Source organism: Puma concolor, chromosome E1 (assembly GCF_028749965.1).
Source record: "Puma concolor isolate L17-30 chromosome E1, mPumCon1.1.hap2, whole genome shotgun sequence".
NCBI classification, from domain to species: domain Eukaryota; kingdom Metazoa; phylum Chordata; class Mammalia; order Carnivora; family Felidae; genus Puma; species Puma concolor.
In genome coordinates, this window is record NC_141680.1 from 39,174,016 (window position 1) to 39,194,491 (window position 20,476).

The 20,476-nt window shown below is 37.9% G+C and overlaps 1 protein-coding gene and 1 long non-coding RNA gene across 2 annotated transcripts in view; both read right to left on the bottom strand.

Annotated features, from left to right (window-relative positions):
* NPEPPS (aminopeptidase puromycin sensitive) overlaps nucleotides 1-20,476 on the bottom strand; it is a 96,274-nt gene that overhangs the window by 50,828 nt on the left and 24,970 nt on the right. The gene's annotated exons all lie outside the window — the stretch shown is intronic.
* Nucleotides 7,902-12,276, bottom strand: LOC147574324 (uncharacterized). The gene is made up of 2 exons (XR_015244112.1): nucleotides 11,531-12,276; nucleotides 7,902-11,494 (listed from the first exon to the last, which is right to left on the bottom strand). It is a non-coding gene; the product is annotated as an uncharacterized LOC147574324 (long non-coding RNA).

Sequence of the window (20,476 nt, forward strand, 5' to 3'; positions counted from 1 at the left end):
ACATGGGCAAATCTTAAAAACTTAATATTTGAGCAAAAGAAGCCATACAGTATTTTACTGTGTGATTCCATTTATATAAAGTACAAAAATGTAAACTAAGCTATATTATTCATGAATGTGTACTTATGTTGTCACACTATAAAGCAAAAGAAGAAAATCATTACTTTGAAAGTCAAAGTAAGGTAAGATGGGATGTGATCAGAAAGGGGCATGGTAATAGGTCTTTAGGATTATAGTACTAAGCTGTACAATTGCCATAGGCACTTTTTTGAGGTACACAATATTTTTCACGATAAAAGATTTAAAAAATTTAAGGAAACGCAAGTCATACTAAAAACAGATGGGTGTCATCTATCCTAACTCCAAAACATTTCTTTTTTTTTTCAACGTTTTTTTTTATTTATTTCTGGGACAGAGAGAGACAGAGCATGAACGGGCGAGGGGCAGAGAGAGAGGGAGACACAGAATCAGAAACAGGCTCCAGGCTCTGAGCCATCAGCCCAGAGCCCGACGCGGGGCTCGAACTCACGGACCGCGAGATCGTGACCTGGCTGAAGTCGGACGCCCAACCGACTGCGCCACCCAGGCGCCCCCAAAACATTTCTTATAGTTGCTTTAAACACAACTAAACTAGTTCAGTAAAAACAGATTAAGAGAAAAAAATAGTTTACCCTATAGATGCTGAAAACATGATTAAACGTTCATCAGCCACTCTTGGTAAAAACTTAGTAAGTATAGATAAAGCTGTATCAGTTATGAGACTGTATTTCAGGAAAATCCAAGAGAATCAAGTGAAAAATGATTTAAAAAATTCAGTAAGGTAAAACAAGATACAAAATTAACACAGAGTGGAGGTGCCTGGCTGACTCAGTCAGTAGAGCATGTGACTCTTGATCTCAGAGTCATGAATTCAAGCCCCACATTGGGCACAGAGTTTACATTAAAAAAAAAAATTAACACAGAGAAATCAAGAGCCATAACTAGAAGATATAACAAAAGACTTCATTCATAATAGCAACAAGAAGTATAAAACACCTAGGAATACATATGGTAAGAAATGTGTAAAATCTTTTTTTTTCCTTGGGGGGGGTGCAAGTGAGCGAAGGGCAGGTGGGGGTGGGAGGGAGGGAGAGGGAGAGGGAGAGAGAGGGAGAGGGAGAGAGAGAGAGAGGGAGAGGGAGAGAGAGGGAGAGGGAGAGAGAGGGAGAGGGAGAGAGAGGGAGAGGGAGAGAGAGGGAGAGAGAGGGAGAGAGAGGGAGAGAGAGGGAGAGGGAGAGAGAGGGAGAGAGAGGGAGAGAGAGGGAGAGAGGGAGAGAGAGAGAGAGAGAGAGAGAGGGAGAGAGAGGGAGAGACAGAAATGCAGCTCACCTGAAATGGGGCTTGTGCTCACCTGAAGTGGGACTCGAACTCATGAACCGTGAGATCATGACCTGAGCCAAAGTCAGATGCTTAACAAATGAGCCACCCAGGCACCCGAAATGTGTAAAATCTTTATGAAGATAATTTCAAACACTACTCAGAGACACAAAAGACAAACAATGGAAAGGTAAATAATAATCTTAGGGATAAATCTCATTGTTATTGTCTTTAGGTTACATATCATATGATCCCAATAAAAATACCAATAGTTTTTCTTTTTTAATGGGACAATCTGACACTGATATTCATATGTAAAAATAAATAAGAAACTCGATGAATTCAGAACAAGGAATGTAATGAGAGGACCTGTTATATAGCTATTAAAACATATTACAAAATTACAATAATTGTGAGTATGGAACTACACTTAGCAATACAGAAAATTCAAAAAGTAAAAAGGAGAATCAAATACATATGATTTAACATACAATAAAGGTGGCATTTTGAATATGAGGGAAAAGATGGATTATTCCATAAAAGATGTTGTGGCAAAAATTTAAGTTGGAGGGGTGCCTGAGTGGCGCAGTCGGTTAAGCGTCCGACTTCAGCCAGGTCACGATCTCGCGGTCCGTGAGTTCGAGCCCCGCGTCGGGCTCTGGGCTGATGGCTCAGAGCCTGGAGCCTGTTTCTGATTCTGTGTCTCCCTCTCTCTCTGCCCCTCGCCCGTTCATGCTCTGTCTCTCTCTGTCCCAAAAATAAATAAACGTTGAAAAAAAAAATTAAAAAAAAAATTTAAGTTGGATTCATACCTTATATCTAATATGAAAATAAATTCCAAGTGGAAGAAAGACTTATGTTTAAAACCAGAACTATAAAAATACTGCCTTTTACAAATAACCAATGCCTGGAAAAACCTTTCTAAACATGCCTTAAAATCTAGAAGTCATAGGGGCACCTGGGTGGCTCAGTTGGTTAAGGGGCCAACTCTTGGTTTCAGCTCAGGTCATGATCTCATGGTTGTGGGATCAAGCCCCACATTGGGCTCCGCACTGAGCATGAAGCCTGCTTGGAATTCTCTCTTCCTCTCCTTTTGCCCCTCTTCCTGACTCACACACACACTCTCTCTCTCTCTCTCTCACTGATAGAAAAAGGGTTACTCTCCCTTAGATTTAGTATTGATTTTTTTAAAAAATCAGTAAAAAAGGACAGCATCCGATTAAAAATGGGCAATGATATGAACAGGCACATCACAGAAAATTCAAACAAGAATTGTTTTAATTGTTTATTTATTTTGAGATAGAGAGAAAGCATGAGCAGGGGAGGGCAGAGAGAGTGAGAGAGAGAGGCTCCCAAACAGGCTCCATGCAGTCACTGCAGAGCCTGATACATGACCATGAAATCATGACCTGAGTTGAAATCAAGAGTTGGATGCTTAACTGACTGAGCCACCCAGGTGCCCCAAATATGAATGGTTTTTAAAATACACAGATTCTTAATTTGATAATATAAAGAAATACAAAGTAAAGGTATTATAAGATTACCTTTTACCTATCAGATTACCAAAGATAAAAAAATTTGAGGGGCGCCTGGGTGGCGCAGTCGGTTAAGCGTCCGACTTCAGCCAGGTCACGATCTCGCTGTCCGTGAGTTCGAGCCCCGCATCAGGCTCTGGGCTGATGGCTCGGAGCCTGGAGCCTGTTTCCGATTCTGTGTCTCCCTCTCTCTCTGCCCCTCCCCCGTTCATGCTCTGCCTCTCTCTGTCCCAAAAATAAGTAAAAAACGTTGAAAAAAAAATTAAAAAAAAAAAATTTGAGATGATACGGTACTGAATAGAGTGTTTGATTAACAAGTTTCTGGATATTAGTATAGTCTCTATAAAGTGCAATTTGACAATATCAATCAACATTACAAATATATATACCTTCTGAACCAATAATTCAACTTCCAGGAATTTATCCCAAATACCTTCTCATATATGCAAAATGATGTGTGATATATACAATACTATTCACTGCAGCATAGAATTCCATTTAAATATCCATCAGCAGTGGACTGGCTTAATGAATTATGATAAATTCATTTCACGGAATACTAATTAACCATTAAAAAATGAGGAAGCTTTATGTACTGATTTATAACAAGCCCCAAAATAAGCAAAGTTCAGTTTTTCATGAAATACTACTTTTGTATTAAAAAGTAAGTTTCTGGGGCGCCTGGGTGGCTCATCTGACTTCAGCTCAGGTCATGATCTCACAGTTCGCAAGTTCAAGCCATGCATTGGGCTCTGTGCTGACAACTCAGAGCCTGGAGCCTGCTTCAGATTCTGTGTCTCTCTCTCTCTCTCTCTCTCTCTGCCCTTCCCCCACTTGCACATGCTCTCTCTCAAAAATAATAAACATGAAAAAAATTTTAAGTTTTCAATTAACTAAAGTTGGTGTTTCACCAGGAAAATTCAGCAGAAGCAATAAGTATTAAGTTTAGGACAAAAGCATCTCTTCTCCACTCCATTTAACTTTTTCATGTTAGCCCTCTATATATGCCCTCTCTGTCTGCATCAAAAAACTCTTCCTATATTAATATTTGAGCATGAACATCATGCACTAAAAGGTAAAACATTAGTTGAACCATGCAACACTTTTTTCCTCTTTATGTTTAAACATGATGAAATTTAATCACAGGAAAGGAAGTACAAAGAGAGAAATACAAGAGAGTATACTCAGAAAGCCACATTTTTAAAATGATTGAAATAGAAAAAAAAAAAATACATAAAGTCAGCCAAAATTGTTATAGCTTACATCATCTACACAAGCTTCGAGTGGATTCTGTTCTCGTATTATACTGAGATACAAATATACAATCTTCTAAAAATGCCAGTAACAGAAGTTCCAATTCAACTGTACTTCAAAAGTTCCTTTATAAATGGTCATTTGGAGACATTTTCCAAAACAAGACATGCAGATGGCCAAGAGACACATGAAAAGATGCTCAACATCACTCATCATCAGGGAAATACAAATCAGAACTACAATGAGGTATCATTTCACACTAATCAAAATGGCTAAAATTAACAACACAAGAAACAACAGGTGTTGGCAAGGATGCAGAGAAAGGGGAATCCTCTTACATTGTTGGTGGGAACGCAAACTGGTGCAGCCAGTCTGGAAAACAGTACCACAGTTCCTCAAAAAGTTAAAAATAGAACTACCCTATGACCCAGCAATTGCACTAGGGAGGTATTTACCCAAAGGATACAAAAATACTAATTTGAAGGGATACATGCACCCTGATGTTTACAGCAGCATTACCAACAAGAGCCAAAGTATGGAAAGAGTCCAAATGTCTGTCCATTGACTGATGAATGGACAAAGATGTGGGGTATACACACATCTGTCTGTCTGTCTGTCTGTCTGTCTTCTCTCTCTCTCTCTCTCTCTCTCTCTCTCACACACACACACACACACACACACACACACACACACACACACACTATGGAATACTACTCAACCATAAAAAAGAATGAAATCTTGCTATTTGCATCAATGTGGATGGAGCTAGACAGGATTATGTTAAGTGAAATAAGTCAGTCAGAGAAAGACAAATACTCATATGTGGAATTTAAAACACAGTGGGAGGAAAAAAAGAGAGGGAAACCAAGAAACAGACTCTTAACTATAGAGAAAAAACTGATAGTTACTATAGGGGATGGGTTAAATAGGTGATGGGGAGTATGGAGGGCACTTGTTCTGATGAGCACTAGGCATTGTATGTAAAACTAAATTCTATACCTAAAACTAATATTATACTGTATGTTAACTAACTGGAATTTAGATAAAAACTTTAAAAAATAAAAATAAATTAATGGTCTATTTGGAACTCAGAATATCATTTCTTCCAAGCCACATCTGTATGTAACCTAATTAGGCAACCTAATCCACATAACTCTAGATAACCCACATATGCCTATATAGTTCAATACTAAATCAAATGTGATTAGGTTTTGTTTTGTTTATTCAGATGGCAACCTATCGACCATAGTGTTTTTGTGGTTTCAGAAAGCAGTTCATGGTGCAATGAAAAAGAATTCAAAGTTCAACAGACGCTTCCAATAGCCACCTGCTACTTGCAACATACCTTGTTTTTTCATAAAAACCAAAATGGTTTTGCACTGGGAAAAAAAAAAAAAAACACACCATTCTGGAGGAATTACAGGGGAACCTACAGAGAACATGGAACCAAGAACTCAGAGAGTGTGAGGGGAGCGCTGTTGTCAAAAAAATAATAGCCTAGAACTGACTTTGTAAGGGTAACAATGGAAGGAGGAAGACAGTGGAATAAAATAGCCAATGTACTGAAAGAAAATAACTGCCAATCTAGAATTTTACGGCAAGGAAAAGTAATTCTTCAAAAATGAATGCTATGAAGGTGGGGGGTGACGCTTGGGTGGCTCAGTCAGTGGAGCATCCAACTCTGATTTCAACTCAGGTCATGATCCCAGGATTGTGGGATCAAGCCCCATGTCAGGCTCACATTGAGCATGAAGCCTGTTTGGGATTCTCTCTCTCGCCCTCTGCCCCCGTCCTCTGCTCAAGATCTCTCTCTCTCTCTCTCTAAAATTAAAAAACAAAAAAAGGAATATTATGGGGCACCTGGCTTGTTTAGTTGGTAGAACATGCAACTCTCGGGGTCATGTGTTTGAGCCCTACATTGGAAGTAGATTTTACTTAAATTTTTATTTATTTATTTAAATTTTTGAGGTGGGGGAGGGGGAGAGAGAGGAAGAAACAGGATCCCAAGCAGACCCCTCACTTTCAGTGCAGAGCCCAAAGTGGAACTCAAACCCATGAGCCATGGATGAGATCATGACCTGAGCTGAAACCAAGTCAGACGCTTAACTGGCTGGGCCGCCCAGGTGCCCCATGTATTTAAAATTTTGTTTTAAGGGGCGCCTGAGTGGCTCAGTCAGTTGAGCGTCTGACTTCGGCTCAAGTCATGATCTCACAGTTCATGGATTCGAGCCCCACATCAGGCTCCGTGCTGACTGCTTGCTCAGAGCCTGGAGCCTACTTCAGATTCTGTCTCCTTCTCTCTGTGCCCCTCCCCCGCTCATGCTTTGTCTCACTGTTTCTCAAAAAATAAATGTAAAAAAAAAATTTTTTTTTAATTTTGTTTTAAAAAATGAATATTAGGGGCGCCTGGGTGGCGCAGTCGGTTAAGCGTCCGACTTCAGCCGGGTCACGATCTCGCGGTCCGTGAGTTCGAGCCCCGCGCCAGGCTCTGGGCTGATGGCTCGGAGCCTGGAGCCTGTTTCCGATTCTGTGTCTCCCTCTCTCTCTGCCCCTCCCCCGTTCATGCTCTGTCTCTCTCTGTCCCAAAAATAAATAAACGTTGGGAAAAAGAAAAATTTTAAAAAAAATAAAAAATGAATATTATAACACTGGTAATACACATCTGTCAAAACTCACCAAAATGCAAGATGAACACTAAAAATTAAGTGTTAATAATATCTTAAAATTAACATATTATTGCATGTGAATTATACTTCAATAAAGTAGGAATTTATTTTTTTAATGTTTTATTTATTTGAAAGAGAGAGAGAGCAAGCAGGGGAGGGGCAGAGAAAAAGGGACAGAGAGAGAATCCCAAGCAGGGTCCATGCTGCCAGCACAGATCTCAACTTGGGGCTCAATCCCAGGAACCATGAGATCATGTCCTGAGCCAAGATCAAGAGTTGGAGGCTTAACCAACTGAGACATCCAGGTGCCCCAATAAGGTAGGAATTTAAAATAAAGGCTAAAAAAATAAAGCAAAGATATGCTCAAAGAAGCAAAATCAGACACTTTGCCATCAACAGACCCATACTAAATGTTGTAAAAGGTATTCTTCAAACAAAAAAGAATGATTCTAAAAGGATTGCTAGGATGAACAACAAAACAACAAATATTTTGGTAAAGCTAAAGAAATATTATACTATATATAACAAAATAATATCTTACGACTTAAAATTTTTTTAAAAATGGAGAGAGAGAGGAAAATTAAACTATACCACAATGATACCATGTAAGTCAGATGGAGATACATGGAGATTAAGTGCTCCTAAGATCCTTGTGTAGTGTCCAGAAGAAGGGTGAAATGATCAATTACCACTGGATTTTTTTAGTTAGGGATGGCTGTTGTAATTCCAGGGGTACTGACATACATCCAAAAAACAAGCATTACTTTTAGGACCTTTCTAATTAAAAGAATATGACAAACACATAAAATATGGTAGATTTAGGGGCGCCTGGGTGGCGCGGTCGGTTAGGCGTCCGACTTCAGCCAGGTCACGATCTCGCGGTCCGTGAGTTCGAGCCCCGCGTCAGGCTCTGGGCTGATGGCTCAGAGCCCAGAGCCTGTTTCCGATTCTGTGTCTCCCTCTCTCTCTGCCCCTCCCCCGTTCATGCTCTGTCTCTCTCTGTCCCCCAAAAAATAAATAAACGTTGAAAAAAAAATTAAAAAAAAAATATGGTAGATTTAAAGAAAAATAACAGTAATTACATTAAATATAAATGGATTAGCAGCTTTATTTAGAAGACAAAGGTTTTCAGATTGTAAATCAAAGAAAAAAAAGTACAATGAGCTGTTTACATGAGGTATACCTAAAACACAATCATTCAGAAAGGTTAAAGGTAAAGAATAAGAAAAATCGTGACAAACACCAACCAATAATTCATAAAATAAGCAGGGAAAAATCAGTAAAAATGAAGATTTTAAACAAAATTAACAAACTTGATTTGGTTAAGACATATATAAAACAGTGCATCCAACAATAACAAAACCACACTCTTTTCAAGCACCCACGAACATTTTAGAAGTGACCAAATCTTGGTCCATAAAGCAAGAGCAAGTCTTAAAGTCCAAAGAAGTAAAATCATATAGGCATACGTCATTTTATTGTCCTTCACAGATATCATGCTTTGCTTACAAATTGAAGGTCTGTCTGTGACAACCCTGTGTAGAACAAGTCTATTGGCCCCATTTTCCCCCCAAAGCATTTGCTTACTTTATGTCTCTGTGTCACATTTTGATAAGTCCTAAAATATTTCAAACTTGTATATGTTATGGTGATCTCTGATGTAACTATTATAATTGTTTTGGGGTGCCACAAACTGCACCTATGTAAGACCACTAACCTAATCAATAAATGTTGAGTACACTCAGAATGCAGATGTGATGGAAATAGCAAAATAACTAGAAATGGAGCCTGAAGGTGTGAGTAAACTGCTGCAATCTCATAGTGAAGCCTGAATGGATGAGAAGTGGCTCCTTTTAAAAAAAAAATATTTTAATGTTTGTTTGTTTTCGAGAGGGAAAGAGACAGAACACAAGTCGGGGAGGGGCACAGAGAGAGAAGAAGGACACAGAACCCGAAGCAGGCTCCAGGCTCTGAGCTGGCAGCACAGAGCCTGACACAGGACTCGAACCCATGAACCGTGAGATCATGACCTGAGCTGAGGTTAGATGCTTAACGGACTGAGCCACCCAGGTGCCCTGATGAGGAGTTGCTTCCTATGGGTAAGCAAAGAAAGTGGTTTCTTGAGATGGAATCAACTCTTGGTGAAGATACTTTGAAAACTGTTGAAATGACAAGAGCAATCTGGAATATTACATAAACTTCACTGATAAAGCAACAATAGGATTTGAGAGGACTGATTCCAATTTTGAAAGAAGTTCTACTGTGGGTAAAATGCTATCAAACAGTATCACATGCTACAAAGAAAGCATTCAAGAAAGGAAGAGTCAACCAATGCAGCAAACTTCATTGTTGTCTTATTTTAAGGAAATGCTACAGGGGCATCTGGATGGCTAGCTCAGTCAGTTAAGCACTAGACTCTTGGTTTTGGCTCAGGTCATGATCTCACGGTTTGTGAGATTGAGCCCCAAATCGGGCTCCATGGAGCCCACTTGGGATTCTATCTCCCCCATCTCTCTGCCCCTCCTCTGCTCGCATTCTCTCTCTCAAAAATAAACGTTAAATAAATAAAAAAGAAAATGCCACAGCCACCTCAATCTTTAGATCAGTCAGCATCTATCAACATCAAAGCAAGACTCTCCATCAGCAAAAAAAAAAAAATTGCGATTTGCTAAAAGCTCTGATAATGATTACCATTTTTTAGCAATGAAGTATTTTTAAGTTAAGGTATATACATTGTTTGGGTTTTTTTAACCACATAATGCTACTGCACACTTAACAGACTATAGCATAGTGTAAACATAACTTTTATATGCACTGGAAAATTAAAAAAAAAACTCATTTGATTCACTATACCATGATGATTTACTTTATTTCAGGGGCCTGGAACCAAACCAACCTATACTATCCCCCAGATATGCCAATAGTGTGTTACTTGACCCTAATACAATTACTAGAAAAGCTCCAGGTACATCTAAATATTCCATGAATCAGAAAGTATTTTGAACTGAATGATAAAGACACTGTATGTCAAAAAAACGTGGAAGCAGATCAGTGGTTGCCTGGAGATGGGGAGAGAAGGGGAAGAATGGATCACAAAGGGGCATGAGGAAACACTGCAGGGGTGATGGATATGTTATCTTGGTTGTATCCATTGGTCAAAAAGTATCAAGTTATACATTTTATTTATTTATTTTAAGAGAGAGAGAGAGCACGAGTCAGTGAACAGGGAAGGGGCAGAGGGAGAGAGAGAATCTTCAGCAGGCTCCACACCCAGTGCAGAGCCCAACAGGGGGCTGGATCTCACAACTGTAAGATCATGACCAGAGCTGAAATCAAGAGTCAGACACTCAACCGACAGACCCACCAAGGTGCCCCCAAATTATACATTTTAGTACACACGGTTTATTACATGTCCAATATTACATAAACCTTATAAAGCTGTATTTAAAAAAAAATAAAGAAAAAAAGAGGAGAAGGCAGGAGGAGCTGCAGCTGCATTAAACCACAGTCACTGCCTGGAGAATTTTCCCCAAAACAAACTAAAAAAAAGTGTGGGATGCACCTAAAAGTGGTATATTTTTAGAAGGAAACTTTTTAGCTTTAAATGAATGTACTACAATAAAAGCAACTAATAAGCCAAGCAACCATATCAAAAAGTTTAAAAAAAAAAATTGCAAAACAAACTTGAAGAAAGGAGAAGGAAATAATAAAGAGCAAAAGTTAAGGAAACAGAAAATAAACATGCAATTGAGGACTTAAAATAAAAAGTTGGCTGGGTGGCTCAATCAGTTAAGAACCCGACTTCAGCTCAGGTCATGATCTCACGGTTTGTGAGTTCAGGCCCCGCATCAGGCTCTCTGCTGTCAGCACATAGCCCACTTTAGATCCTCTGTCCGCCCCCTCCTCTGCCCTTCCCCAGCTTGTTCTCTAAATAAATAAATAAATAAATAAATAAACAAACAAACAAACAAACGAATAAATAAATAACACAAAAGTTGGTTCTTAGACTAATAAAACTGAAAAGACTTGGGGACTGAAGGGGAAAAGAGAAAAGTCATGAGGAAATAAAATACGGTTGACCCTGAGCAACACGAGTTTGAACTGTGCAGGTTAACTTCTACATGGATTTTTTTAATAAATACAGTACTGTAAATGTACTTTCTCTCCTTTATGGTTTTCTTTTTTTATTTTCAATTTTTAAAATTGTATTTTAATTCCAGTACAGTTAACATACACTGTTATATTAGTTTCAGGTGTACAATATAGATGTTCAGCAATTCTACACATTCTCGGTGCTCATCAAGACAAGTGTGTTCTTCGTCCCCTTCACCTGTTCCCCCCGCCCCCTGCCCTGTAGCCATCAATTAGTTCTCTACAGTTAAGAGTCTGTTTCTTGGGGCACCTGGGTGAGCATGAGCCCCGCTTCAGGTGAGCCCCACTTCTCTTTACCTCTTTCTCTGCCCCTTGCTCCCTTGCCCCCTTTCTCTCTCAATAAAAAGAGTATGAGTTTGTTTCTTAATTTCTTTTTTCCCCCTTTGTTTCATTTCTTAAATTCCATATAAGAGTAAAATCATATGGGTTTTGTCCTTCTCTGACTTATTTCTCTTAGCATAATGCTCTCCAGCTCCATCCATGTTGTTGTCAATAGCAAGATTTCAGTTTTTATGACTGAGTAATATTCCACTGCGCGCACGGGCGCGCGCACGCACACACACACACACACACACACACACACACACACACACACACACACTACATCTTTATCCATTCATCCGTTGATGGCTACTTGGGCTGCTTCCACAATTTGACAATTGTAAATAATGCTGCAATTAACATAGGGGTGCATATATCCTTTCAAATTAGTGTTTTCATATTCTTTAGGCAAATACTCAGTAGTGGAATTACCAGATCATATGATAATTATATTTTTAATTTTTTGAGGAACCTCTATATACTATTTTACACAGTGGCTACAACAAAATGCATTCCCACCTTATGGTTTTCTTAATAACATTTTCTTTTCTTTAGCTTACTTTATTGTAGAAATACAGTATATGATACATATAATACACAAAATATGTGTTAACTCTAGGTTACTGGTGAGTCTTCCAGACACAGTATGCTACCAGTACTTAAGTTTTGGAGGAACCAAATTATATGCAGATTTTCAACTGCACAGGAGGTTGGTGCCCCTAAACCCTGCAATGTTCAAGGATCAACTATTTATAAAAAAGTACAGTAAATTTATAAAGTTATTACTTATGTAAAAAAAATATAAATAAAATGATATTTTGTTATATGAGATTTGGTAGCTAAGATCCTTTGTAATGTTAATATGTTGAAACAATTTACAGTAGAGTTTTTCAGTGTTTTGTGGCAGCTCCAAATATGAATTACAAGTCTGCCAAGATGCTGATTTCCTTGGCCCTTGGGTCCGCCAGATAGTGCTTGAACAATAAGATACTTCTGTCTTAATAAGTGTCTTATTAAGAGTAAGTGTCTTAATAAGATACTTACTCCTTGTGTAAGACTCTTCTTTCCAGTGTACCAAGAAAACATTATCATTTTCTATGAATGTCTTGGGGAAAAAAAAGTTAAGAAGCACTGATTTGGAGAATAATTCTTCCAGCTTTGCCTTTAAGAACAGCATACATACTATCAAAAAGACACAGATAATAAATAGGTGATGGCAGGATGTGGAAAAAAGAGAACTCTTGTATAATGCCAGTAGAAATGTAATTGGTACAGCCATTATGGAAAAGTTATGAAGGCTCTTCAAAAAATTAAAAATAGGGGTGGCCTGGGTGGCTCAGTTGGTTAAGTGGCTGACTTTTGGTTTTGGCTCAGGTCATGACGTCACAGTTCATGAGATCAAGTCCCGAGCTGGGCTCTGTGCTGAGCCTGCTTGGGATTCTCTCTCCCTCTCTCTCTGCCCTTCCCCTGCTCATGTGTGCATACATGCTCTCTCTCAAAATAAATAAATTTTAAAAACTTAAAAAATAAAAAATAGAGCTATCTTATGATCTTGCAATCCCACTTCTAGATGTATACACAAAGGAAATGAGATCAGTATCTCCTACATTCATTGCAACATTATTCACAATAGCAAGATATGGAAACAACCTAAGTATCTGCCCCTAAATGAATGGATAAAGACAAGGGGGGGGGGGGGCGCACATGTGTGTATGTACATAATGGAATATTATTCAGCCTTAAAAAAGGAAATTCTGGCATTTGAGAACATGTTTGAGAACAACATGAATGAACCTGGAGGACACTATGCTAAGTGAAACAGGCCAGAAACAGACAAGTACTGAGCAATTATTACTTGTATGTGGAATTCAAAATAATCAAACAGAAGCAGAGAGTACAACGGTGGTTGCCAAGAGCTAGGGGGATGGGGAGACAGTAATTACAATGTACAAAGTTTCAGCTATGCAAGATGAATACTTCTGGAGATCTAATACATAGCAATGTGACTATAGTACAAAACTGTTTTGTATAGTTGAAATTTGTAAGAAGGTAAATCTTAAATGTTCTCACCACACACACAAAAAAAAGAAATGAAGAAAATTAACTGTGTGAGGTGACAGATATGCTAATTAGCTTGTGATGATTACTTCATGATGTTATGTATCATAAAACATCAAACTATGTATAAATATATATATAATTTTTATTTGCTAATTATACCTCATTAAAACTGGGGGTGGGGAACTCAGCAAATACAAAATTATAGATTCCATTTTTCTTTTCCATTTAATCCAAAAATTACATAATTTACAATTTTCATGCTCTTCATTGTCTTAATATTTAAAACACTGGGGATGCCTGGGTGGCTCAGTCAGTTAAGCATCTGACTCTCGATTTCAGCCTACGTCATGATTTCATGGTTCGTGGGTTTGAGCCCCACATCTATGCTGTCTGCGCAGAACTTGCTTGGAATTATCTCCCTCTCTCTCTGGCCTTCCCCCACTCACATTCGTGTGCTCTTTCTCAAAAACAAACAAACTTAAAAAAAATGAAACACTATACAAAATCATCTTTTTAACTTTAGGGACAATCTTTTTTTTAATGTTTATTTTTTTTAATAATTTTTAAAATGTTTATTCATTTTTGAGAGAGAGAGCACACAAGCAGGAGACGTGTAGAGAGAGGGGGACAGAGGATCCGAAGCAGGCTCTGTGCTGATAGATGTGGGTCTCAAACTCACAGACCACAAGGTCATGACATGAGCCAAAGATGGACGCTCAACCAACTGAGCCACCTGGGCACTCAGAGAATCTTAAGCAGGCTCCACACTCAATGCAAAGTCCCATTCGGTGCTCAATCCTCTGACCCTGGGATCATGACCTGAGCTGAAATCAAGAGTCAGACACTCAACTGAATGAGCCACCCAGGTGCCCCAGTACAAAATCTTTACAATTAGCAAAAATTTTGACTGTATTCCCCAAAGGGAATAAAATACAAATTAAAGTTAATGACAAAATAATCCCAAATATAATGTAATTTTGTTACCCATAAAAGTCAATACCATATTAAGAAATTCAGTCCTAACAAACATGACACTCCATCTCTTTAGATTTTACTTCATTTTACTAAATATTTACCTATTATATATCAGATACTATCAAAGACCACAGAGGAAAAAGAAGGAATCATGGCTCTTGGTCCTTAAGGAACTTAGATTCTAATAAGCATGGACACAAACAAGTACTTACAATATGGTGTCGTTAAATTAATAACCAGCAACAGACTGTAGACCCTAGAAGCCAAACTACCTGGATTTGCATCAATTACCAGTCTTATGACCTACCATACATTACATGACCTCTCTGTACCTAAGGCTGTTGTCTCTATGAATATGTAATACACTCTGCCTGGCATACAATAAACCATGAATTCTCCAGTATTTTTATCATTACTACTAAACATGATCATTATTACGAAAAATGATCCACGTGACTGGGCCCCTAACCTGGTCTACAGATTATAGGGAACCTAACCTAATTTAGGAAGCCAATGTATCTTTTATAATCAAATGACAAGTTATCTAAATTCTTAAAAACAACAGCCACTAAAGCAATCCATATCACGTTAAAGCTGTTTAAATAACGTCAAAAACCCACTAAATACAAATAAGGTAAATTTTAAAACTATGATACACTGATATACTTTATATTCGTACATAACCTTATGGAACCTGGACTACTCCTTATCAGAGTTTTCCATTACCGTTCAAAACCAACTAAAATGAAAGCGAAAGAATTTAAGTGTGCACAACTCCAAACGTCATGTTTCTCATTTCTGACTTGTACTAAGAAGGAAGAAAAGGGTTGACTAGCAGTATCGTTTGTCCCTCCTTTTTTAAAAAAAAAAATTATTTAATCTCTACACCCAACATGGGACTTGAAGTCACAATCCCAAGACTGAGTCATATGCTCTTTCAACTGAGCTGGCTCAGCTGGCACCCCCAATTTGTTCCTTCTAATGCAAGAATATATTCAATCTGACGCCAAGTTGAGCTAATCGTACTTACAGATTACTTATTTTAAAATGCATACATTTTGTATAGAAAGCAAAACACAGTTTCATATATAAACTTAGATATCCCAATAAGATCAGGAATTAGAAATTTAAGATTTTATCTTGGGGCACCTGGGTGTCTCAGTTGGTTAAGCATCCGACTTCAGCTCAGATCATGATCTCACAGTTCTTGAGTTCAAGCTCCAAGCTGGGCTCTGTGCTGACAGCTCTGAGCCTGGAGCCTGCTTCAGATTCTGTGTCTCCCTCTCTCTCTCTGCCCCTCCCCCATTCACATTCTGTCACTCTCTAAAAAATAAACATTAAAAATTTTTCAATTAATTTAAAAAAAATGTTTGTTTATTTTTGAGAGAGAGAGAGAGAGAACCGTGAACCACCCAGGCACCCCTACTGTGTCAAATTTTTAACACATATCAAATTACCTGCTGTAGATATGATTATCAAATATCCTCCTAAAGAGTTGCTTCATTTTATATGTCTAATGAAGAGTACGAGACTGTGTTCTGCTTTTTATGAACCCGTTAGTAGTAGGGTTAAATATTTTTTCATCTACTTATTGGCCTTTTACTTTTTGTAACAATTATAAATCTGTAGTATTTCTGTCCAATTTTATATTGCTTGAACATACATTTTATATACTGTATTTATTTATACAATAAAATGTTCAAATAAAAATATTATTTTTTTCATTTCTTAGATTAGAATAGAAGGACTGATAATAACATCCAGTGTGGTGACAGTATAGATTGATAACAATACTCAGGATAAATGGCAATATAAGGAAATGAACAGTCCTGGGATGCCTGGGTGGCTCAGTTGGTTAAGCATCCAGCTCTTAATTTCAGCTCAGGTCATGATCTCAGAATTTGTGGGTTCAAGCCCCGCATCAGGCTCTGTGCTGATGGTGTGGAGCCTGTTTGGGATTCTGGCTCCCTCTCTGTCCACTCTTTCTCTCTCAAAATAAATAAATAAACTCCAAAAAAAATTTTTTTAAAAAAGGATATGAACAGTCCTATATTCTTGACAGGCATGTAAAATGACACAACTTTTTAGGAAGGATACTTGATAATCATAGCTACAACAGATAATTTGATATGTGTTAAAAATTTTTAAAGTACTTTTATGCGTAATACAATTTATAACTATATTCTCACTGGTATACAAGATATCCTTTGCACTACCATTTACAACAGCCAAAAAGGGGAGGGATAATGTGCATTAAGAAATGGCTTTGGGGGGGCTCCTGGCTGGCTCAGGTGGGAGAGTATGTGACTCTATCTCAGGGTCTTGAGTTCGAGATGCACGTTGGGTGTAGAGCCGACTTTAAAAAAGAAAAGAAAGAAATGGCTTGTAAAATGACACATTTATACCAGGTTTTTATGAGACAGATCTATGTATATTGTCCTAAAAAGTGAGTATCACCTTAGTTTAAAAAAGCAAGTTCTAAAGCCCTGTATATCAAAATCTCACTTCTGTAAATTAAAGGGAAAAATTTGCACGTATAAAATAATTCATATGACATTATTAACAGTGCTTACTTCTGGGGCTAGAGGGTAGGTGGTACAATGAAGGGAGGGAAAAAAAGGACTTTTTATTTTATTTTATATTATTTTTTTAATGTTTATTTTTTTATTTTGAGAGAGAAAGAGAAAGTGAGCACAGGGGAGGGGCAGAGAGAGGGAGAGAGTCCCAAGCAAGCTCCATACTGTCAGCACAAGGCCCGACCTGGGGTTCAATCCCATGAACCATGACATCATGACCTGAGCTGAAATCGAGTCAGATGCTTAACCGACTGAACCACTCAGGCACCCCAACTGTTTATTTTATATTCTATGTTGTTTGATTTTATGACAACAAATATAAACTTTCTTTGTCATTAAAAAAATAAACAAAATAATATATTAAACACCATGTTAATGAAGATAACCTATAACTGTTTTGTAATTGTTCACATTTTAAAAATTATTCGTATGCAATGTTTACAAAGTATTTTAAGCTTTAATAACAATCTTCAGATCATTAAACCATCATCTTAATACTTACTGATGATAATGTGTATCCGGATTAAGGCCAATAATTGTACCTACAAGTAGCTGAATGAGGGGCACCTGGGTGGCTTAGTCATTCAAGTGTCTGACTTGATTTTGGCTCAGATCATGATCTCGTGGTGTGAGATCAAGCCCTGCGTGGAGCTCTGTGCTGAAAGCACAGAGTCTGCTTGGGATTCTTTCTTTCTTTCTTTCTTTCTCTCTCTCTCTCTCTCTCTCTCTCTCTCTCTCCACCCCTCCCCCACTCATGCTCGCTCTCTCTCGCTCGCTCAAAATAAATAAAACATTTAAAAATATATTTTAAACAAATAGTTGAATGAAATACCGTCTTCTACAGATCTCATAATGAATTGTTTCACCTTTTTTTTTTTTAAAGCAAGCTCTTAGCCCAATATGGGGCTTGAACTCACGACCCCAAGATCAAGAGTCACATGCTCCACCAACTGAGCCAGCCAGGCCCCAGTTATGTTTCGCATTTTTAAATGATGCATCTAGACTTCTGCTTCTGGCTATCACAGCTTAGGTGGTATCAGAACAATTATAAAAATGGGATTAAAGAACTTTTAAGTGTTTGAATGGGAATCACACAAAGAACAACTCTATATTCACAGGTCCTTTATTCCCTTGCTGCATTTTCTGACTCCTAAACAGAACACAGAGGCCAATGAAGAAAGGAGAGCCATAAAGCTTGCAGCAGTCTTGCTGGGCTGAAGACACAAAAATTGGAATTCAGAACTACCAAAGCAGCCAGAATTCAAATGGCCAATATCCCAGAAAAATGGAATAACAGATTGTCTAACATTCTTTATTCAATTTTCCCTCAAGACATTTGGGGACTCCTAGATTTCAGCAGTTTTATGACGGGAGGGAACTAAATACTGAATTTCAGGGCCCAAAAGGGAAAGGAAAACCTTAGTAAACACCCCTGACCAGGCTACAAACCCGGAATAAGAGCAGTTTAGAAAAAACAAACAGATTCAATTGTATCAAGATGATCTCGCTTATTAATAAAAGATTGAAAGCTTTCCCCCTAAGGTCAGGAATAAAACAGGATGGCTGCTTTTGCCACTTCTATCCAACATAGTACTAGAGGTTCTAGACAGAGTAATTAGGCAAGAAAGAGAAATAAAAAGCATTCAAATTGTAAAGAAAGAAGTAAATGTTCTCTGTTCAGAGAAAAATGACCTTATATATAGAAAATCCTCAGGGTTCCAACAAAAAAACTGTTAGAATAAGCAAATTCAGCAAAGTTGTAGGACACAAAATCAACATACAGAAATCAGTTGCATTTCTACACACTAACAATGAACAATTTCAAAAGGAAATTAACAAAACCATTCCATTTGCAATAACACCAAAAATAATATAAACATACTCAGGAACAAATTTAACCAAGGAAGTGAAAGACTCATACACTCGAAACTAAAAAATGTTGCTAAAAGAAGTTAAAGAAGATATACAAACAAATGGAAAGACATCCCTTGTTTATGATTAAAAGTCAATATTAAGGGGCGCCTGGGTGGCTCAGTCGGTTGAGCGTCTGACTTCGGCTCAGGTCATGATCTCGCGGTCCATGAGTTCGAGCCCCACATCCAGCTCTGTGCTGACAGCTCAGAGCCTGGAGCCCGTTTCGGATTCTGTGTCTCCCTCTCTCTCTGATCCTCCCCCGTTCATGCTCTGTCTCTCTCTGTCTCAAAAATAAATAAAACGCTAAAAAAAAAATTAAAAAACAAAAGTCAATATTAAGATGCTCATAATATCCATGGGCACCTGGTGGGCTCAGTCAGTAGAACATGTATGACTCTTGATCTCAGGGTTGTGAGTTCGAGTCCCACCTTGGGTGTAGAGATTACTTAAAAATGTTTTTAAACTTAGAGGCACCGGGGTGGCTCAGTCAAGTGTCCAACTCCAGTTCAGGTCATAATCTCATGGTTTGTGAATTCGAGCCCCATGTCAGGCTCCCTGCTTGCCAGCATAGAGCCCACTTCAGATCTTCTGTCCCCCTCTTTCTTTGCCCCACCCCCGTCAAAAATAAACAAACATTAAAAAAATGTTTTTAATTTAAAAAAAAAAGATGTTCATAATATCCAAAGCAATCTATAGATTCAGTACAATCCCTCTCAAAAGCTCAACAATGTTTTTTGCAAAAATTTAATAACCCATCCAAAAAAATCACATAGTATCTCATAAAGACCTTTAGAGCCAAAACAACCTTGAAAAAAGAACAAAGTTGGAAGTTTCACATTTCCTGATTACAAAGATATAGTAACCAAAAAAAAAAAAAAAAAAAAGTGTGGTACTAGCATACAGACAGACATACAGACTAATGGAATAGAATCAAGAGCCCAAAAATAAACTCTTGCATATATGATCAAATGATTTTCAACAAAGGTACGAAAAGTATTCAATGGGGAAAGGTAATCTTTAAAAAAGAAATAGTGCTGGGGGGCACATGCACCCCAAAGTTTACAGCAGTGCCATCAACAATAGCCACAGTATGGAAAGAGCCCAAATGTCCATCGACAGATGAGTGGATAAAGAAGATGTGGTATATATATACAATGGAGTATTACTCAGCATTCAAAAAGAATGAAATCTTGCCATTTGCAACTACATAGATGGAACTAGAGGGTATTATGCTAAGAGAAATTAAGTCAGAGAAAGACAAATATCATACGACTTCACTCCTATGAGGCATTTAAGATACAAAACAGATGAACATAAGGAAAGGGAAGCAAAAATAACATAAAAACAAGGAAAGGGACAAAACATAAGACTCTTAAATACAGAGAACAAACTGAGGGTTGCTGGAGGGGTTGTGTGTGGGGAGGTGGGCTAAATGGGTAAGGAGCATTAAGAAAGGCACTTGATGGGATGAGCACTGGGTATTATACATAGGGGATGAATCACTGGAATCTACTCCTGAAATCATTATTGTGCTATACGCTAACTAACTTAGATGTAAATTAAAAAAAGAAGAAAAAAAAGAATAGTGCTGGGAAAACTGGATATCTACACGCAAAAGAATAAAGTTGGACTTTTTAAAAAATGTTTATTTCTTATTTATTTTGAG